The sequence below is a fragment of the Erinaceus europaeus genome, chromosome 15, assembly GCF_950295315.1.
Source record: "Erinaceus europaeus chromosome 15, mEriEur2.1, whole genome shotgun sequence".
NCBI lineage: Eukaryota > Metazoa > Chordata > Mammalia > Eulipotyphla > Erinaceidae > Erinaceus > Erinaceus europaeus.
The window spans coordinates 42209943-42230998 of NC_080176.1; positions in this window are offsets into that span (position 1 = coordinate 42209943).

The following is a 21056-nucleotide window of genomic DNA, read 5'->3' on the forward strand; positions in this document are numbered from 1 at the left end:
AGAAGTTTGTAGGTATCTAGGAAATTCTCTATTTCTTCCATGTTCTCTAGCTTGGTGGCATATAGTTGTTAATAGAAGCCTCACATAATATGTTGAATTTCTGTGGGAGCTTCCAGGACTGGGGGAAATATAGGCTCTATGGAGGAAGCGGGAGGTTCCTGCTGTCTTAGGGTTTAAGAAGACAATAGATAGTTATTGCTATAATCACATGTATCCATAAACTAGGGCAAAATATATACCTGAAAGCAAAAATACACAATAGTCTGTAGTGAGTCAGTATCAAGTTCATAATGAAATAGTGTCTACTTAGACTTAGGTACTCTCCTCACCTACTTCCTATTACAGTTCTCCCACTCACTATAAAGTTAACCTTATCAAAGCAAGGACTGCAAAAGTTGAATAAGGGCAAGAAAGTGGCATACTTTAATAATGACTCTTCACTATCAGGCTACCCCATCAGCTGGGGCCCTATTCAGGGATCCTGAGATTCCCAAACAGACATGATGGGTCTAGACCTCAAAGAAATCCCTCTCTTCATTGTTACCAGTCATCTCTATGAGGAACAACAGAAAAGACCCCTTTGTGGGCCCCCATAGGATCTTGCTTTCAACTTGGATCAACAATGGTAGAGAATGTTCCACCCTCCAAAGGGAGGATGGACAAAACACTCTATGCTACACCTAAGGAAGATGGGTCAATATTGGGGAAACTTGGAATGTTCTTACTCATGACCACAGAATGTGAGCTCAGATCTACAGGGATGCAGATGTCACATAGGCTCCTAAGCTGAATATGTGCTCCAGATCATACCAAACTGATGGGGTTTACAGGCAACAGTATTTATACCCTTTTCCCATATTAGGGAGCTACTCTTTTCCCTGATTCAGCTTTCTGGTCCTTTTTCCAGCCATGACATCATCTCCTGAGACAATAACTTGGATCCACCTGCATATCAAATTTCAGGTTCAGGGGAAAAAAGAAAAAGAAAAAAATGAAACTAGTATAGTCACTGGCCCTTTGGAATATAATTAAAATATGCCTACTAGCTATCTACAAAATGGAGTACCCCGCAACTCTTCATCTGCACTACTCCAGCCTTTAGGTCTATGACACTTCAACAATTTGTTTGGCTTTGTATGTTAATTCTCCTATCAACCACCATTTTCCAGATGCTAGCATGATGCTGACCAGACTTCCCTGGACAAACAACCCCACCATTGTGTCCTGGAGCTACATTTCCCCGAACCCTTCCCCACTAGAGAAAGAGAGAAGCAGGCTGGCAGTATGGATCGACCTGCCAACGCCCATGTTCAGCAGGGAAGCAATTACAGAAGCCAGACCTTCCACCTTCTGCATCCCACAATGACCTTGGGTCCATACTCCCAGAGGGTTAAATAATAGGCAAGCTATCAAGTGAGGGGTTGGGATACAGAGTTCCAGTGGTGGGAATTGTGTGGAGTTGTACCCCTCTAATCCTATGATTTAGTCAATGTTTCCTTCCTTTTTATAAATAAAAATTTTTAAAAAAAGAAAACTAAAAAACAAAGGGAACTTTCCAATGGAGGGGATGGAACATAGAACTCCAGTGTCGGGAATTGTGTAAACTGTACCCTTGTTATCTCACAATCTTGTTAATCTTTATTAAATCACTAATACTTTTTTAAGAACATATTCCTTTTTAGAATCTCAAAAGTTCTATGAAATATCAGAGAGGGAAGCCTCACATATATTCCATAACACACTTCCTAGAAAACCTTTCCTAAACAATGGAAACATTACACCTGAAAGAGTAAGAACGCATCCTATTTGGAAGAAAAATTGTAGGAAGAGGAAAGGTGAGAACATTCATTGTACTTACTCCTCCAGTGACTACCAGGCAAAACTTGCATTTGTAGTAAAATGCTCCCCCCTCCTCCCAGTTCAATAGTATCTTGCTGAGTAGGGTCCCTATTAAGTTTAGAGGGGAATCAGGACCCAACCCTAAAAATATAGGTTGCAGTTGCAATCCTAAAAGTCCAAGCAAGAAATTGTTAAATAAACACCATGGAAACCACTCAGGAATAAACTACTGATATGCATAAAAACTACAGAAAACAGTGTGGAGGCCTCTTAGCATATTAAAAACAAGACTACCATAAGACTCAGCAAAATAAATTCTTGCTAATTATTCAAAGAAAATGAAAAACACAAACTCAAAAATATATTTTCATCCCTGTGCTTATTGTAGCATTATTTACATCGACCTAGGAAAATGGGTAAAAGAGTGTTAGAATGCCCAATAAACAGTGGCATATTATCCAGGTACAAAGAGTAAATCTCTTTATTTGCAACAGCATTGATGAACCTTGAAGTTATTATGCTAAGTGAAATAAATAGGTAAATATCGTATATTCTCACCCCTATGCAGAATCTAAAATAAAATGAAACACCACATTTATGAAACACTGTAGTGGTTACCAAAGACTGGGATGGGATATTGGGGAATGCATGCAAGTGAACAAAAAGTGCAAACTTCTAGCTATAGCAAGTCGGGGGATATAATTTATAGCAAGGTGCCTTTGGTGATAATACTGTATTATGAATCTGGAAGTTGCTCAAAGACTAAGTCTTTTTTTAAAGTTTTGTTATTATTTATGTCATATTTGATAGAGCGTCACAAGACAGAGAGTTGAGGAGTTAGGCCAGCACTGGTATAAATCAGGAAATTCAGGCATGCATGTCTCACACTCTACCAGTTGAATTATCTCCATAGTAATCAGAGAGGAAATCTTAGAAGTTTGTGTCACAGAGGCCAGGAGGTAGTGCACCCAGCATCGAGTTGATAACACATATTATCATGCAAAGGATCCAGGTTGGAGTCCCCACTCCTCCACATTCAACATTTCATTGCTTCATGAGCAATGAAAAGGGTCTGCAAGCGTCTCTCTTTCTCCCTCCCTCCCTCTCCCCTCTCATTTTCCGTGTCCTATTTAATACAAAAGAAAGAGAAGAAGAAGGAAAAATGGATGTCAGTTTAGTGGACTTGTGCACAGTCACCAAGGCCCAGCAATCACCCTCATGACAAAGAAGGAGGAAGAGGAGGAGGAGAAGTTTGCATCACAAGAAAAATAAATGTGTCCACTCATAGGGATAGAAGTAACTGGACACTACTCTGGTAGTTATTTCATAATCTATACATATATTAAATCTTGCTTCGTACCAGAAAATTAAGTGATGTCAATTATAGCTCTAAAAAACTTTTGTTATTGAACACCATCTAGATTTTTATCCTGAGTGAAAAGTCTCAGTCTCAAAATGTCACAACTATATAAACTGTATAAATGGTGAAAGTGAAATAGTAGAGACTGGTGACATCAGCAGTGTCCAAAAGTTCAGGATGGAGAGAAAAAGTAGCTATAAAATGAGAGCAAAAAAAGATGTTCTCTTCTTTTTTTTGGGGGGGGGGTCTTTATTTATTGGTGTGAGTGTGGGAGAAGGATAAAGAGAAGAAGAAGGAGGAAGAAGCAGTGAAGGAGGAGGAAGAGGAAAAGGAGGCAAATGAGAAGGAGAAAAAGAAGATTCTCCCCTAATTGTGAAGCTAACTACTAGAAGCTAACTAGGGCTAAAAGGGCCTTAGTCATTTCACAAACAACTGAATTGATCAGGTAAGAATTTCAAGACCTGGGAGTCCGACGGTAGTGCAGCAGGCTAAGCACAAGTGGTGCAAAGCGCAAGGACTGGCAAAAGGATCCAGGTTCCAGCCCCTGGCTCCCCACCTGTAGGGGAGTCGCTTCACAGGCAGTGAAGCAGGTCTGCAGGTGTCTATCTTTCTCTCTCCTCTCTGTTTTGCCCTCCTCTCTTCATTTCTCTCTGTCCTGTCCAACAATGACGACATCAATAACAACAACAATAATACTACAACAATAAAAGGAATAAATAAATATTTTTTAAAAGAATTTCAAGACCATTCAGCAGAAGAGGAAAACAGATACAATGAGATGAATTATAATGACACATACTGAAATGACCAATCCCCTATGCTTGGTAACGTGTAAATCAGGGATGCCTAAATGCCCTACCAGCTAAGAGAGTTTCTGTGGCTACAAATCAATGACAGTCTGACAAATATAATCTTCACTCAGGTCCAGGAATACTGTCAGGAGTATCAAGACAGTCCAGGCAACAATGAAAACACTTCCAAAAGAGGCAGGGCACCCTAACCAGTGGGTTAACAGCCTACTCATGTCTTTGTGAGTGCTACATGGTCCCACTATTGCATTAAAGCTTACCTGTTTGCTCCAAGGAATCCCTCTGATGCTTTGCAGGTGGACTAGCATCAGGAGTCCTGTCCACACAACCCAACACCTGGTACATTCCAACATAACTACTGTATATAACTATATGTGTGGAAAACTTTAATAAAACTTAGGTTTTTAAAAATGGGTAATTTTGGACCCAAGATAAAATAAACACCTTAGCATGTGTGAAGCCCTAGGTTCAATACTGTATGTTACATGAAAGTACCATACATTTCAATGTGTTCCACTCTCTTTCTTTCTGAAAACTGAACTAGAGAGACAGTTCAATAGTACTACTCAAATGCAAAGTCATGGGCTTATTCCCAGGCAACCTGCAAGAAAAATGTATGATTTTATTTTATATTAATTTTTAAGGTAAATTTCTAGAAAATTTGGGGAGTAGGTAGGGGAAAGGTCTAGGAGAGCACCAGCAGGACTTGGGGGAATCCACAGAAGGTACAAAGGCTGATTGATTATATGCGATGAGACCTCAGGTGAAACTTGAATAAATCAATAAATCGGAGTAATCTGTACCTTGGAGCAAGAGGAAATGATTACTTCTGCATAAGAAAAAGGCAAGACTAGCTTTTGTAAAGACAAAGAATAAATATTTAAATAAGCTAAGGATCTGAACAAATGTTTCTAAAACTGAAGGAGGCAGTCCTGAGCTCAGGTCTTTGTTTTCTCTAAGGACTTTAAAGAAGGAGAAATAGGACAATTTTCTCCCACATACAAAAAAAAATTACTTTATGCCAAGTCACCTCTTTCCTTACTTCTCTCAGCTAACTTATCTTAGACAAAGATGAAAGCAAAAACATCAAATATATTGCTAACTGTGCAACCCAGAGCTTGACTCTGGCAACTATTTTTAAGTCAAAGCTTTCTTTTTTTTTTCTGTTTCTATTTCAGATAGACACATGACCCCAATAATAGTCAAATAATTCCAAGAACAAACTTAGAATAACTTCTGCCTGCTAATTTTGGTGTTGCTATGTGTCTCTGGGGTGTGGTTTCTAGGACTTTCAAGTAACCTAGATTCACCTGAGAAGTGACTTCTTCACACTCAAGGTAGTTCTCACTCTATCTTCATGAGGGGAGACTTGAAGTGCATGGAAGTCTCAGACAACTGCATTATGTTATGACACTTCATAAAAAGGCCACAATCCAGAGAGGGTGTTTAGTCTCAGGTGAATCAGTAACCTGAAAAAATCCCAGTCTCCATTCTCTCCTTTCTTTTGAGTGGCAACCCCACATGAGCTTGGAACCAGGAGGAGCACTGGGGACAGGGTTGGGGACAGAGAAGACCAGTCTCTTTCTCACAGCAGGTGGGCTTCCCTCAGGCCACTGAGCAAGAAGAAGTTTGACATTTGAGTTCTACATCAAACTAGCTCAGATTTTAATAACTGCAAGTGGATGCACTGCTGTTCCAGATATCAAGGGACAAAGGGGCAAATCAACAGAACATAGTTTAAAGTGGTGATTGAATAAAAATAAAACCTTTTTTTGTATTCACACCCCACAGAGCACAGAACCATTTCACTGAACACAAAAGTAGTGATCCTGAGAGGCAAACTACTGAATAATGCAGAAGCCGGTCCCTAGTAACAAGGTAAAGTGTTCGTGTCTTCCTGCTGGGCCTGACTGAGTCAAGGTAAGTAGTGGGAGACAAGTCCAGCAGAGGTTCAGAGGAGACTCTGGGAATTGTTGCCATTATTCTGGATGTAAAGATTCTGGCTCTAAAGCTATTGAAGTGGGTTTAGTGACTTGACATTTTAAGAAGACAGTTCTGACAGTAGGCTACAGTATAGGCCAGGTGAAAACACAAGCTGGGAAGAACACACAAAGTAGACAGGCTGAATCTAATCTAAGTCATCTACTCCAATCTTACTCCCCAGTCTAAATACCATGGAGAAATGTCAAGAACAAAATGGAATCCAGGCCAATTGGTTCTGCCTTAGTAGAGAAGAAGAGATAGTAAGAGACATGACAAGGCTCAGATTTACAATTTTTTTCCTCACCCCTAATACCTCCCAGGGTATGAATGGGAGTTCTCTACCTTTTGTGGATTTTGAGGAGTAAGACAATAAATATCCCATGTCATATATGCCAAGTAACCCTGACTAACTGGTAGTCAAATTATAATCAGGTAGAATGAAAGGCATCAGTAAAGATGGTAGAATGAAAAAAACAAACAAATTAACAAGAACAAGAATAACAAAATACACAAAAATAAAAAAATAGGGGGACCAAGTGGTGGTGCACCTGGCTGAGCACACACATTACAGCGCTCAAGGAGCACGGCTCAAGGTTCAAGTCCCACCTGCAGGTGGTGAAGCAGTGCTCCATGTGTCCTTCTCCCTTTCAATCACTCTTTCTCCTCCCTTTCTCAGTCTCTATCCAAAATTATTTATTATTTTTATTTATTTTCTTCTTTAGGTTACATGATTATAGGACTATAGGATATAGCTTTGCACACACCTACCACCAAAGTTCTATGTTCCCAATTTTACTTTGATATATTTCTTAGATTTTAAATTAGATTTACTTTTTAGACAATTTGACTCACACTTTAATGCATTTGACTAGTAGAATAATGCTCATAACTGTTCCTGTTTATGAGGCAAGCTTCCTTTCAAAAATAAAATAAGATTCAGGTATGAAAAATCTGAAAGATATGTTTGAGCTATAAATTCAATAAGCCATGGTGTGTGAGGGAAGGGGATTCAAATATGGAAATATGACTCAGCCCTCCCTCTTTACCTGATCAGAGCTGCCACAGAAATTCACACACTGACCAGCAATGAGGAAATTGCTTTTGGAGAGCATTGCTCCACACATTTACGTGAAATTTCCCCCCCTAGCTACTAATATGGTGCTGAACAGCTGCGCAAAAATGTAGGGCTATGGGTCCTGCCTAGATGTGATTTCTGAACAGGAATATCAGGAACTAAATATCAAAAATGTGAATAGGCCAGGAAACTACCTACTTCCACTTCAGATGGTATTTCTCTAGCAGTTAAAGTTCCTAGATATAGGCTAGGGATTAGGAGACTGAGTTCATGTATATACATTGACTTATAATTTAGGGGCAACTATATACCTTAAAATAAAACTACTTCAGTGTCCTCTGTGATATGGTTTATAACAATCTAACTCATCAATCTAGTAGAAAGGTCTAAAGAAGACACCATACATTTTCTAAGCAAATATTTATTTTGGGCCTAAACACCCTCCTTTCCTGCCCTCTGCTTCACTTTCTCTACTACTCAACTAATTACACAAAACAAAGTAAGATACATCTCTTAATTTATTTTTTAATATTTATTTATGCCCTTTCGTCGCCCTTGTTTTATTGTTGTAGTTACTGATGTTGTTATTGATGTTGTCATTGTTGGATAGGACAGCGAGAAATGGAGAGAGGAGGGGAAGACAGACAGAAAGGTAGACAGATACCTGCAGACCTGCTTCACCACCTGTGAAGCGACTCCCCCCCCCCCCCCCCGCAGGTAGTGAGCCGGGGGCTCGAACTGGGATCTTTACACCAGTCTTTGCTCTTTGTGCCACCTGCACTTAACCCACTGTGCTACCGCCCTACTCCTGTCAGGCATTAAACCAGCGCCCCCTGCCCCATTGCTGATACTATGGCCTATTTACATAATCATTGTTTTGCCTGAAATATCCTCACCCATCCCATTGTTCAATCTTCTTTCTACCTCCAGACCTGCCCTGCCTGCAGGGTAACATTAATCCCACCAGTTAAAAGTATCGCAACAGTTGCTAAGGGAGTTCTACCTTCCCAGCATGCCTTTTTCCTTTCTCCACCCCTTTTCCTAGCCATTTCCTTTTCTGACTTGCCACTTCCAGTTTTATCCTATAAAAGCCACTTCTCTTTCTGGTTTCTCTCTCTTCCACATCCTGACCTAGAGGAGGTGAGGCATGAAGACCGGGAGGTGCCGGCCATTGTGGTTGGCTCCAAGTGGCTTAAGCCACTGCATTCATGCCCAACTCTGGGGCTCCCACATGAATAAAGATTTGTATTGCTACCGCCATGAGCTTGGTTCCTGGATCATCTCTCCCGCCCAGGAAGCTAGCCCTGCATACTCCCTCTTAATCTCTTTTGATAGCATCAGCATTATTATCATCCCCTGATAATCTTTAACAAGGAACCTCACCTCTCCAGAACCCTGCCTACCCTACTAAGGAAAGACAGAAACAGGCTGGGTGTATGGTTCAACCTGCCAACATCCATATCTAATGAAGAAGTAATCACAGAAGCCAGATCTTTCACCTTTTTTTCCCCATAAAGAATTTTGGTCGATGGTACCAGAAGGATAAGAGTTAGGGGAAGATGACCAGAGGGCTCTGAACTCCAATTCTATCAGGACCTTCAGAGAAAAGAGAGGACAAAAGAGTGAAAGATACTCAGAAGTAGTAGGTATGGGTTAGAAAAGAAGAGAAGGCAGAAAAATATGGGGAAAAAGGGCAGATAGATGATAGATAGATAGATATAAATAAAGAAATATTAGTCAACCCATATATGTGAACTTGAGAAAACTAATGCAGTTTCCAATGGAGAGAATGGGGACACAGAACTCTGGCGGTTATATTATATTATATTATATTATATTATATTATATTATATTATATTATATTATATTATATCATATTATGCTATATTATAACTTTACAAGTCAATATTAAATCACTAACAAAAATATTTTTTGTAAATGAGAGCAGGCATGGAAAGATGATGACAGATATAAGATATATACTGAAGTAAGCTGACAGTGCCTACAGGACTGGAAGAGACAGACAAAACTGAGTCCCAGGATTTGGAAAGGAGTAAGTGGAGAAATAGCTATCAATAGAAACCAGAAGATGAGGGGAAGGTTCAGAGACAAGAGAAGTGAATTTAATCTTAAACAGCTAAAATAGAGTGCTTGAAGTATATTCACAAAAAGTTAATAATGGCAGAAGCTTAGGAGAAGGGGATAGAATCCCCCCCCCCATTTCTGTAGTGGAGAAAGCTGGGGAATTTTTCTGCACCACACAAACTAAGTCACAGTTACATCACACACAGTGGCTACAAGAAATAAACCTACTGTTTTCACATGGACTGATCTAACTCCCCAAGGGTTGGCAATAACTCTATGTTTTAGAGAGCAAAGATCCAGCCTAAGTAAACACTGCATTAATAGCTAAGGACTGCAACTATAGATGCTGTGAAGTTTGTGACAAGCAGTAATGAAAATGTCAGATGCCACATGGATGAGGGACTCGGTGCATAAGAAGCACATGTTATTTAACAATCTGCCACTAAGTGAACATGCCAGGCTAGCTTTGTGGGCAGGAGAGAGAGACGAACAGGGACTCATGGCTGAGTGATACACAGTTCAGTCTTTATTCATGTGGAACGCAGCGCAATCTAAACTATCTCTAATCACAATCTTGTCCTTATAAATTCTGAGGCGGAAGAGTCAGGTCCAAAGAGGATGTACATAGGATGGAGGTGGGAAGAAGGAAAAAGAGCAAACCAGTGAGGATTAAACCAATGTCCTGGAGGCAGGGGGGTGCTTAGTTAACAGTGATTATGTAAATAGAATACAGTGTTAAGTAGGGGGATTAAACCAATGAAACAGAAGGGATCTTTGAAGCAGAGTTTAGAAGCAGACCAACATGAACAAAAGCCACCTGAAATGAAGCTAGAGGCAGCCAAGAACCCACTTCTGAAGTCATGACAGAGCAATACCAAGATTGGTTCAGGAGAAGCAGAGCTGTGGTTCTTTTTCTTCACTGCTGGGAAGCCTGAGCAGAGAAGGTAGGCATAGTATGCTAGAAAATTGTAATGAGAGTGGAAATAAGTATTCATTTAAAGGTAGTTAGCAAGGTTCAGGAGATAGCTCACCCAGTAGAACTCTCACATTACCATGCTTGAGGACCAGGGTTCTAGCCCCCAGAAGCACTTGGGTATGTACTGTGTACATGTGAACATTAATGATGAATCAGCACTGCAATCTCTCTCTCTCTCTCTCTCTCTCTCTCTCTCTCAAATTAAAAGAAGTCCATCAAGAATGGCAGAATCACACAAGTGAAAAACCATAAAATGAAAATAGAAATAAGGTTCAGAGAGAGACAACTAGTTGATGGCAACGTGAAAGAGAGAATCACTCTCCTTTAAAACCTTAAGTCTCTGATAGTTTTATTTCATCAGTTATGTTCTCTGTATCTTTGAAGAACAAGGATAATACATCCTAAAACAGTGATTTCCCAAGGCCTCCCAAAAGCAAGTACAGTATCTCTTCCAGAAGGTATGTCTATTCCACAGGGGTGAAGTCAAGCCCTTTCAGTTGTAAGATGCCAGGTGCCTGAAGCTTGGCAAAGGAAAAGTCACTTCAAGTAATTATACCAACTAAAAGTAGGTGAATCATGTGCATTTTACAAGTAAAATGCAATGGGGGCTAATTCAGCAGAAAATACTGCACAAATGTTACCTTCTTGTGATAAATTTAGTAAGATTTAGTTTTCTTAAGTGTAAAATGAGAATAAAAATACCTATCAAGGTATTACAAGATTGAAAAATACCTATCAAAGCATTACAAGATTGGAGTAAAAATAAAATTTTGATCAGAAAAAAGATTGAATAAGTTGAATCTGTTAATGTGGAAACTTGGATGTAGTTAAACACAACTTCTTATTTAAATTGAACAAGTTAATAACTTAGACTTCTCAGCTGAAGAATGGAGCTTATAAGAAAGACTTGTTCCTAGTTCTGTCTATTATTAAGCTAGGGAATAGGAACAACATCCTTTAAATAGTCTAAAGCACATGTACTATCTCATTAAATGGCAGTTGTCAGTTTTTATTAGAGAAGAAGCTAGAAGGAAATACCCTATAACTTCCTTCTTTATTTGCCTAATATAATGATTCTACCTTGGGAAGAAAAAAAGTTTATTTAATTTTTGTGTTTTATTCTGAGTTGTTTGTAATTGTGGAGTCTTCCACATTTGAATAAAATATTGTACCATCCAAATACTTACATGGGTCTATTTTTGCTATCTATAATTTACTTCTACTAATGAGAGTTGGGAGATCAGCTCTAGGATATAATCATGGTTGATATTCATGCAGCATAACTAGATACAAACAATTCTTAGGTGTTGAAATAATTTGACCGGTTACTCTACAGTAACTTCCTGAAGCTCTCCAGTGGCTCCCTTTCTTAAACACCTGAGAATACCCTGTAATCTAGAGCCAGAAAGATTTACCTCTAGTTAAAGAATAATTTTTCAAAATAAAGTACAATCATGAATTTCATATGTATACACTAGCAACAATCAACTACTGAATTTGTTCATTAATAAGCGAACTGGAAGAGCTGTCACACTGACCTCAATGTCTTGAGAATCACAGAACAAACAAGAATAAATGTGTAAGTCCATGATGAATGCTGAAATAAATTAGTTTAAGGAATTCAAGTCTGTTTTCTTTCCCTCATGGAAAAGGACATTAATTGAAATTCTAGGAAACTAAACCTTAGCTACAAGAGTTAATTTCATTATGTCAGCATTTTACTAGTTAATTTTTACAGATATATATATATATAATATTGAATGATAAATTAGACAAGTAAAAACACAAACTTCATAGAATCAGATAACTGAAAAATGGTGCTTTAAATAATATTTAAATTTCCATTGCTGTCACCTTGCAATCTGTTACCCCCAACTGAAAGTCGTTCACAAAATTTTGATTAAATCACACCTTCCTTGATCAAGAACTACAAAGGAAGCTATCTAGGAGGTAGGGAAGTGAGCACAGTGCTGGGATTGCAGGTCTAACACCCCAAGCATGAACCTTTGCACTGTATATGCCAGAATTATGTTCTCTCCCCCCTCTTCCTCTCCCTCTCCCTCTCCCTTTCCCTCTCCTTCTTTCCCTCCATCCCTCTCTCCCTCTCTCTTCTCATTAATTAATAACCTAGACACTATTGGTAAGAAAGTGAATTGGTGTAGGTGGGCTGTAGCACAGCAGGTTAAGCGCAGGTGGCACAAAGCACAAGGACAGGAGTAAGATATCCGGAATCCTGGTTCAAGCCCCGGCTCCCCAACCTGCAGGGGTGTCACTTCACAAGCAGCGAAGCAGGTCTGCAGGTTTATCTTTCCCTCCTCCTCTCTGTCTTCCCCTTCTCTCTCTGTCCTATACAACAACAACAACAATAGCTATAACAACTACAACAAGGGCAACAAAATGGGAAAAAATGGCTTCCAGGAGCAGTGGATTCGTAGTGCAGTCACCGAGCCCCAACGATAACACAAGAGGGGGGAAAAAAAGAAAGAACAAGAAAAACCTTCCCTGAGTGGCCGAGTAGTGGTGCATCTGATTGAGTACACATGTGGCAATGCACAAGGGCCCAGGTTGGATCCCCCAGTACCCACCCTCAGGAGGAAAGCTTTGTCAGCGGTGAAGCAAGGCTGCAGATGTCTCTCTGTCTCTTTCCCTTCTCTACCACTCCTTCCCTCTTGATTTCTGGCTGTCTCTATCCAATAAATAAATTTAGATATTAAAAGAAAGAAAATATTTTTAAAAAGAAAGAAAAATCATTCCTATAAGGCTGATTTTGATAGATTTGGACTAATCATTTGCAGAAGTATACAAAAGACTAGCTATCTGATTGCTTTAACACCTACAGTACTATGACACTGAACAATCACACAAATAAACTTTGTTGAACAATTTTCAGGGGCCAGGTAAATGGCACACTTGTTAAGTGCACAACCTTACAGTGTGCAAGGTCCCAGGTTCATGTCTCTGGTCCCTATCTGCAGGGGGAAAGTTTCAGGAGTAGTGTAGCAGGGCTGCAGATGTCTCTCGGTCTTTCTCCCTTTCTCTCTCCCCCTCCCATCTCAATTTATGTCTGTCTCTATCCAATAATAAATAATTAAAAATAATTTTTAAAACTATCTTTATATATCTTTATATAATATTATATTGGACTTTTCAGCAATTTTAGTACCCAAAGTTAGAAAACCAAGTCAAGCAACTCTTTATTAAATTTTACCTTCAGGATGAATATAGGATAATTTCACTCATAGACAGAAGTTGAAAAAATACTACAATGGGTGGGTCTCTGGGGAAGCAGAGCTCCAGGACACACTGGTGGGGTCGTCAGTCCAGGGAAGCTTGACCTGCATCCTGATGACATCTGGAACCTGGTGACTGAAAAAAGAGTTGACATACAAAGCCAAACAAATTGTTGAGCAATCATGGACCCAAAGCTTGGAATAGTGGAGAGGAAGTGATGGGGTACTCACTACAAACTCTAGTGTACTTCTGCTTTCAGGTATATATTTTGCAGTAGTTTATGGATACATGTGAACATATGCTCTCTCTCATAGAATCTGGTGTATATCTAGGTTTTGGGACTTTGATAGAAAGTGAACCACCTTGGATGGAATTAGAGTATACTATGAAAGGAAAGGTCTCACCTGAGTAATGAAGCTGAAGGGTTGTCATTCCACACGTGAAGTCTCTGGACACAGTCTGAAGTGAAGCATGTTGAGGTGGCAATCGTTGCGTTAATTAGGTTACGATCGGCAGATGCAACATTATTTGATATGGACTGGGAGAGGCATACGGGAAAGTGGGCCCTATCCAAGTGGGCGAAGATATCTGAGGTATATTGGCAGGTCCGGTCGAGCGTAGACGTGGGAAATGAACTTAGATGACGCCGCATCCCGACGAATATCTGGTGGGGCGATGTTGCTAAGAACTGGCAGCCATGGAACCGGGGTGGAATGGATGGTTCCAGAAATTATCCTCATGGAGGAATATAATTTGGAATCGACCAAGTGGACATGGGGGCTACGGAACCATACTGGGGCACAGTATTCTGCAGTGGAATAGCATAATGCCAGAGATGATGATAGTAGTGTGGAAGCACTCGTGCCCCATGAGGAGCTGGCCAGTCTTGCAATGATGTTATTCCTCGCGCCCACCTTTGCTGCAGTTTTTATGAGATGTTTGTGAAATGACAGAGTGTGATTGAGAGTAATGCCAAGATAGACTGGCTGGGCTTCATGCCGGATTCTCGTATCGCCAAGCTGCACATTAAGCTCAAGGGAAGCCGAGGCATGGTGTAGATGGAAAACAGATGATACCGTTTTTGCAGTGCTAGGGATTAGTCGCCATTTTTTACAGTAATCAGATATCAGAGACATGTCTTTCGTGAGTGTTTTCTCATGTCAAACTTGGATGCCTGAGTTGCACAGCAGATGTCATCGGCGTAGATGAACTTCCTTGAAGAAGTTTCTGGGAGGTCATTGATGTAAATATTAAATAGCGTAGGAGCCAGAACAGAGCCCTGGGGGAGGCCACTTGAGACAAGTCTCCATCTGCTAGACTTGTCACCCAGATGCACCCGGAATCTTCTGTTTTGGAGAAGAAACGATATAGTGTTGGCCACCCATGGAGGCAGGCATCTTGAGATCTTGACTAGGAGACCACGGTGCCAGACCGTGTCATAGGCTGCTGTGAGATCAACAAAGACAGCACCCATCTTTAAATTCTTCTGGAATCCATTTTCAGTGTAAGTTGAGAGGGCCAGGGCTTGTTTGCAGGTAGATCTTCCTGGGCGGAAACCAGCTTGGGCGGGCGATAGGAATTTCTCTGTAAGATGAGAAATACGTGACAGAAGCAGCCTCTCAAGGAGTTTGTAACACACGGAGAGGAGAGAAATTGGTCTATAGCTGGTGGCCAGTGTTGGGTCTTTCTTTGGTTTCAAAACCGCTATAATCTTTATAATCTTTATAGTGGCTGAAGACCAGGTGCAAATTTAGAATCCCTCAGCTTAAGAGTATGGTACTCTGCCTTTCCCCAACACCTCCTCTCCACATGTAGCCCTTCCAAGTCCTGGCGCCATTCCATACTCCAAGGGGCCTGGCAAGCACATTCTTATGTGGTCACCCTATTCCACATGGCCAAGTTCCATCCACAACCCCCATGCAGCTGTCCTAGGCACTGGTAGTGTGGTCCATCTTCAGAATATGAGTTGAAAGGAAGGAAGGAAGGAAGGAAGGAAGGAAGGAAGGAAGGAAGAAAGAAAGAAAAGGAATATGAGTTTAGGGAAAGATCCCAGATGCTCACAAACCAAGGCTGATATAGGTACAGAACTATGGGGTTCACACAAGGTCTTGAAGGTTTTATTCAAAGTCATTTTTGAAACCCAGATTGATCCTTGAACTTTGAACCACTAGTTTGCATCAAGAGCAGACAATGAAAGAAAGCATTTAGAGCCTTTTGTAGCAATTGGTCAGCCCCAAAGATAAAGGATTTTGTATTTTACAAAGGCATTTGTCAGCAACAGTAGGAAATTAAAATGGAAGAGGGGATATCTTTACCATAAATTGATATCAAAACCTTTTCTAGGATAAAAGGTAATTGTGGGAGCTTATGGTTACATCCTCATAGCCCTCAGATTCACATTCTAGGGGGAGGGGCACAGCCTAAGGAGGTCTGAGCAAGGCCCTTCTAAGGCACAAGTTTGCCAACACAGACTTTTATCCAGTTCTAATAATAACTTCCCTTTCTGCTTTTTTAATCTTAAAGATATGGAATTTTTAATTTTTTTTTTTGAACCCTTGTTGACTGAAGAAACTACTAGAACTGTGAAAGCAATCTCTGCTACATAGTGTATGGGTTCTGGAGATTCTGAGTAACAATAAGCAGATGCACAGCTAATAAACAGCTAGCAGGAAATTGTTAAGCCTCTAGAATTTCTGCTATCAGCATTCTACTGATTAGCTCCAGCAGGAAAATCAGGTCAAAGTCAATACAATTCAACTCCTATTAACTCAGGAACCTCTGATAGTTCAATGCAAAGATTACAATCCCCTACACTTTTCCTTGCCCCAAACTTCAATGGCTAGTAAAGACACATTCCCTAGTATGTTTATTTTTTCCCTAGTATGTTTATTTTTTCTGTACCTGTTGACAAAGGATTACAAGAGAATGGAATTTCAGATATGTTTCAAAGAAAATTAAAAATTCTAAGAGTAAAACAAAATAACTGAAAATACTACTTCCATTCATCTCTGACATTATATTCTAAAGGGTTTATCCAGGAAGAAATTAGTTTTTAAATCGCTTGGATAAGGACTGAAATTTGCCCCAATGATTTTTCTTTCACTTCACACTTCTGTTTATTCAGGCTGTTACATATATTCTTACCCCTCTTCCCACCTTCCCTCTTATTATATGATCTGGACCATAATAGTTATTTGCTAAATTATCAATAATTAATTTTTAATAGACTACTACTCATAAACATTGTATTTTTTTTTCATGTGGCTATGTATATTTTTCAAGGGATGAATATAGAGACATACTTTAAATGTATAGTTATAAGTAACACTTTAAGTGCATCGGACTATTCCCATGCAGATGCTAGGCATTTTCTATGAAACTAGAAATAAAGTTTGGTAGTGTAGAGTTTATGTAGACAAACAGCAAAGAAGGTAAAGTAAAAGGAGAAATCCAAGAGTACTTATATATATATATACATTCTCTTTTGTTGCCTTTGTTGTTTTTTATTGTTGTAGTTATTGTTGTTGTTGTTATTGATATTGTTGTTATTGATGTCGTAATTGTTAGATAGGACAGAGAGAAATGGAGAGAGGGGGAAGAGAGAGGGGGAAGAGAAAGATAGACACCTGCAGACTTGCATCATCACTTGTGAAGTGACTCCCCTGCATGTGGGGAGCTGGGGGCTCGAACCGGGATCCTTATGCTGGTCCTTGAGCTTTGCACCACATTCACTTAACCCGCTGCACTACTGCCCAACTCTCTTCTTCTTTTTTTTTTTATATGTATTTATTACTGGATATAGACTAAAGTGAGAGGGAAGGGAAAAACAGAGAGGAAGAGAGATAGAGACACCTGCAGCTCTCCTTCACCACTCATGAAGCTTTCCCTCTGCAGGTAGGGACCAAGGGCTTGAACCTGGGTCTTTGAGCACTGTAGTGTGTGTCACCGATTAGCCCCAGAGTACTTTTCTTAAGGAAAATTCCTCTCAACCTCTCCTGTGGACACACATTTTTATGGCAAATTGATCTCTCTCTGTCTCTCTTTTTTTTTTTTTTTTTTTTGAGGTCAGGGTTTTGTTGAGTAGCAAAGTTTACTAGCAAATTTTCATGAAGGTTAAAGATCAAGAGCTACCAATATTGCACTTAAAAGTATAGAAAGAGCATTCACTTGCACCAATACCTTAGTGAAATAGGGATCCCTTAAGTATATATACAACCTTAACCTTAGAGAAGTATGTCAACAATAAACCATTTTATTCAAACAGTGACTTGATCCCTAGAGGCACAAAATGATTTAAGTCTGTTTTTCCTGAACCTTTCTTGGTATTGACTTAGGCACGCATCTTACCCTCAACCCTAGACAAGTGAATGTGTCAGTATTCCTAAGAACTCTTTAAATAATTTTAGATAGGATATTCTCAAGACACATCTCTAGAGATTTTGATTCAGTTACTTTGAGATCATGTCAAGAATCTACATTTGTAGCATTGAACCATCTGTTTCCCAGGGATGAACCCCACTTGGTCTTGGAGAATCATTCTCTTGATATGTTGTTGAATTCAATTTGCTAAGATATTGTTGAGGATCTTTGCATCAATGATAATCAAGGAGATAGGTCTATAGTTTTTGTTTGTTTTAGAGTCATTTCCTGCTTTAGGGCTTAATGCTGATACTAATCTTACAGAAAAGCAGAATATATTTAAGAGTGGTTCCCCTTCAATTTTATGGAACAATTTGAAGAGAACTAGTGTTAGTTCTTTGAAAGTCTTATAGAATTCACCTGGATTTTTATTCTTGGGAAGTTTTTTTTTTAACTATTACTGATTCAATTTCTATATTAGAGATTGATTTGTTTATGCTAACTACTTCTGTTTTGGGGAAAGAGGGCCAACACTTGTTTCCCCAACATTTAAAAAGTTCATCACACATGATCTCAACAAAGAATTGAGGAGAGACCATGGTTTCTCAGGAATTTTAAATTTTATTCGGGAAAATTGAGAACATTCATCTTAGGACATGTGAGAGAGAGAGAGAGAGAGAGAGGGAGAGAGAGAGTTGTTAGTCACATAATGATCTGGACATAAAAGAGAGAGCCATGCCTACAGGTCTCCCTTTTAACACCTAAGTCCCACCTCTACCTTTCCAAGTCATCTGTCACCACTCCCATTTTCCCTCAAGGTACCTCCTCTCCCTCAACACATCCTCTTGGGTTAAGCATAGCAGTTGGTACAACTTTAGGATTCCATCCATTCAGTCTAAATTGTCTAATTTATTTGCATAGAGGTGTTCATAGTATCTTCTTATGACTCTTTTTAAAATTTTTTTGTATTATCTTTATTTATTTATTAGAGACATTCAGAAATTGACATGGAATGGGGATGATAGAAAGGGATAGACACCTATAGTACTGCTTCACTGATCATGAAGCTTCCCCCTCAGGTGGGGTCTGGGGGTTCGAACCCGGGTCCTTGCATACTGTAACATGTAGACTCAACCCGGTGCCCCACCACCTGGCCCCTTCTTCCTGTGATTCTTTGTATCTCCACATCTTCAGTGGTAATCTCACCTCTCTCTATTCCTATGGGATTTTTGTTATTGTTGTTATTGTTTTTAATCAAACTTTCTCTAACCTTTTTGAGAAATCTGGTCAGTGGTTTATGTATTTTATTTATCTTTGTTTTTAGATAGTTTTATTATAAAGTGTCTTGGTGCAGGCCATTTTGGGTTAAGAAGCCTAGATTTTCACTCACTTTCCTGGATCACCATGACTTGAACCCTGCCCAGGTGTGGAAGATTTTCTGTTAAAATTTCTTTAAATATGTTCTTCATCCCTCTTTCTCTTCTTCCTCAGATACCTCCATATTTTTATGTTTGGTTTTCTAATGGAATCTGCAATTTCACAAAGGATTGCTTCATTTATTTTTTCTAGACCTTTCCTTTCCAGATTCTTTGAATTAATTATGGTGACTATCTTCTAGCATTGATATTGTCTCCTCAACATGATTCGGTCTGTTTTTTCAGCCTGTAATCGGAGCCTGAGCTTTTTTTTAAGCTATCCTTCAGACTTTATAACTCTCTTTGAAGTTGTTCTTTCATGGTTTCTAACCTCTCGGCAAATTCTATTTAGAGTGTTTCTTTTATGTTTTGTAATTCTTTCATGGAGTATTCACTGAATTCTTGGATTTATATTTGGATGTTTGGATTAAATCTAAATCTTGGATTGTTTTCAGAATAAGTTTTCTGAAACTTGCTTCTGCCATTTTTTCTAAATCTATGCTCTCCGCCATAGCTGCCATTTGAGTCTATCTAGATTTATGTATTTAAGTGCTTTTTTTTTAATAGTTGAGGCTACAGCTGGTGCCGTGGCTGCATTGGTGGGTTACCTTATTGTATGTGTTGTTGAGGGGGAGTGGGATGAGAGATTCTATGGGGGCAAGTAGGGGCCTGTGAGAGAGAGCAGAGTACAGTTTTGGTGCTGTGACTGACAGTAATGTATGGGAACCTGTTTGCTTCTCCCCCCCCCCCTTCTTTTGGCTTAAATTAGTAACATCTGCTTGGGTCTAGGCTGATCCTATATTTTCAGTTCTCAGAACATATATTGTTGGATCATTACTAGCAGTTCAATTTCCTGATGCCTCTAAAGTCATAGATTAGGGACCCAGAAACTCCCTTCCTGTATTCTCTTTTTTGAAAGTTTCTTTAGAGTCAGTCTGATCCTCCAACTAGCTCCTTCATTCAGCAAGAAATTGAATAAAAGCATAGACATATATTCACTTAATAATCCTATGAGTGATGATTTCTCTCTCTCTCTCTCTCTTGGTTTGAGAATTATAGTTAGTTTGAAAGGCTCTACTGAGATGCTCAAATGCACTTGCCTGCCAAACCAGTTAAACTTCATTGGTCAAGAAGTACAATTTCTTGTGTGCTCTAAACCTGGATGCAACTTCACTTGACTTGTATGATGAATCTCAAGCCACAAGAAACTCTTGCTTTTTTCTCTTTTTAGTTTTCTTCCTGATATTCTTAAAATTCCCTTACAAACTGGATTTTAACTACAATAGCCTTTTTAAAGTACATAAACAAGCTGCTAGCCCAAAAGTATGCTTATATAGAAATACACGGTCACATAAAGGTACAACACTGAACAATTAAGAATTATTTGTGCAAAGGGTAGCCCATCAGTGGAACTCAGACATTGCAGATATGAGGTTCCAGGGCTCAGCCCCACGTAACACAAATCAAAGAGGTACTCTAGTTTGTATTCTCTCATTCTTTTGCTAATAGCTGCCTAAATTTTTTATCAGGAGAACGCAGATTTGATAGACTAGATTACAAAGAAGCGATAGATTTCCCGTGATTACATATAAATCAGTATCATGTAAGAATTTATTTTCTCTAGTATGAAGCTTTGCCATATGTGCAGCCCAGATTTGGCCCCAGTCCCCACTGCATTGAAGGAAATTTTGGTGTTGTGGTTTCTTTCTATTTCTCTCTCTGTGCCTTTATCCAAAAAAGTTAGAATAGAGGAGTGGGGGGTTAGCATAGAGGGTTAAGCACACATGGCATGAAGCACAAGGATCAGAGTAGGGATCCTGGTTCAAGCCCCTGGCTCCCCACCTGCAGGGGAGTCACTTCACAGGTAGTGAAGCAGGTCTGTAGGTGTCTACCTTTCTTTCCCCCTCTCTGTTTTCCCCTCCTC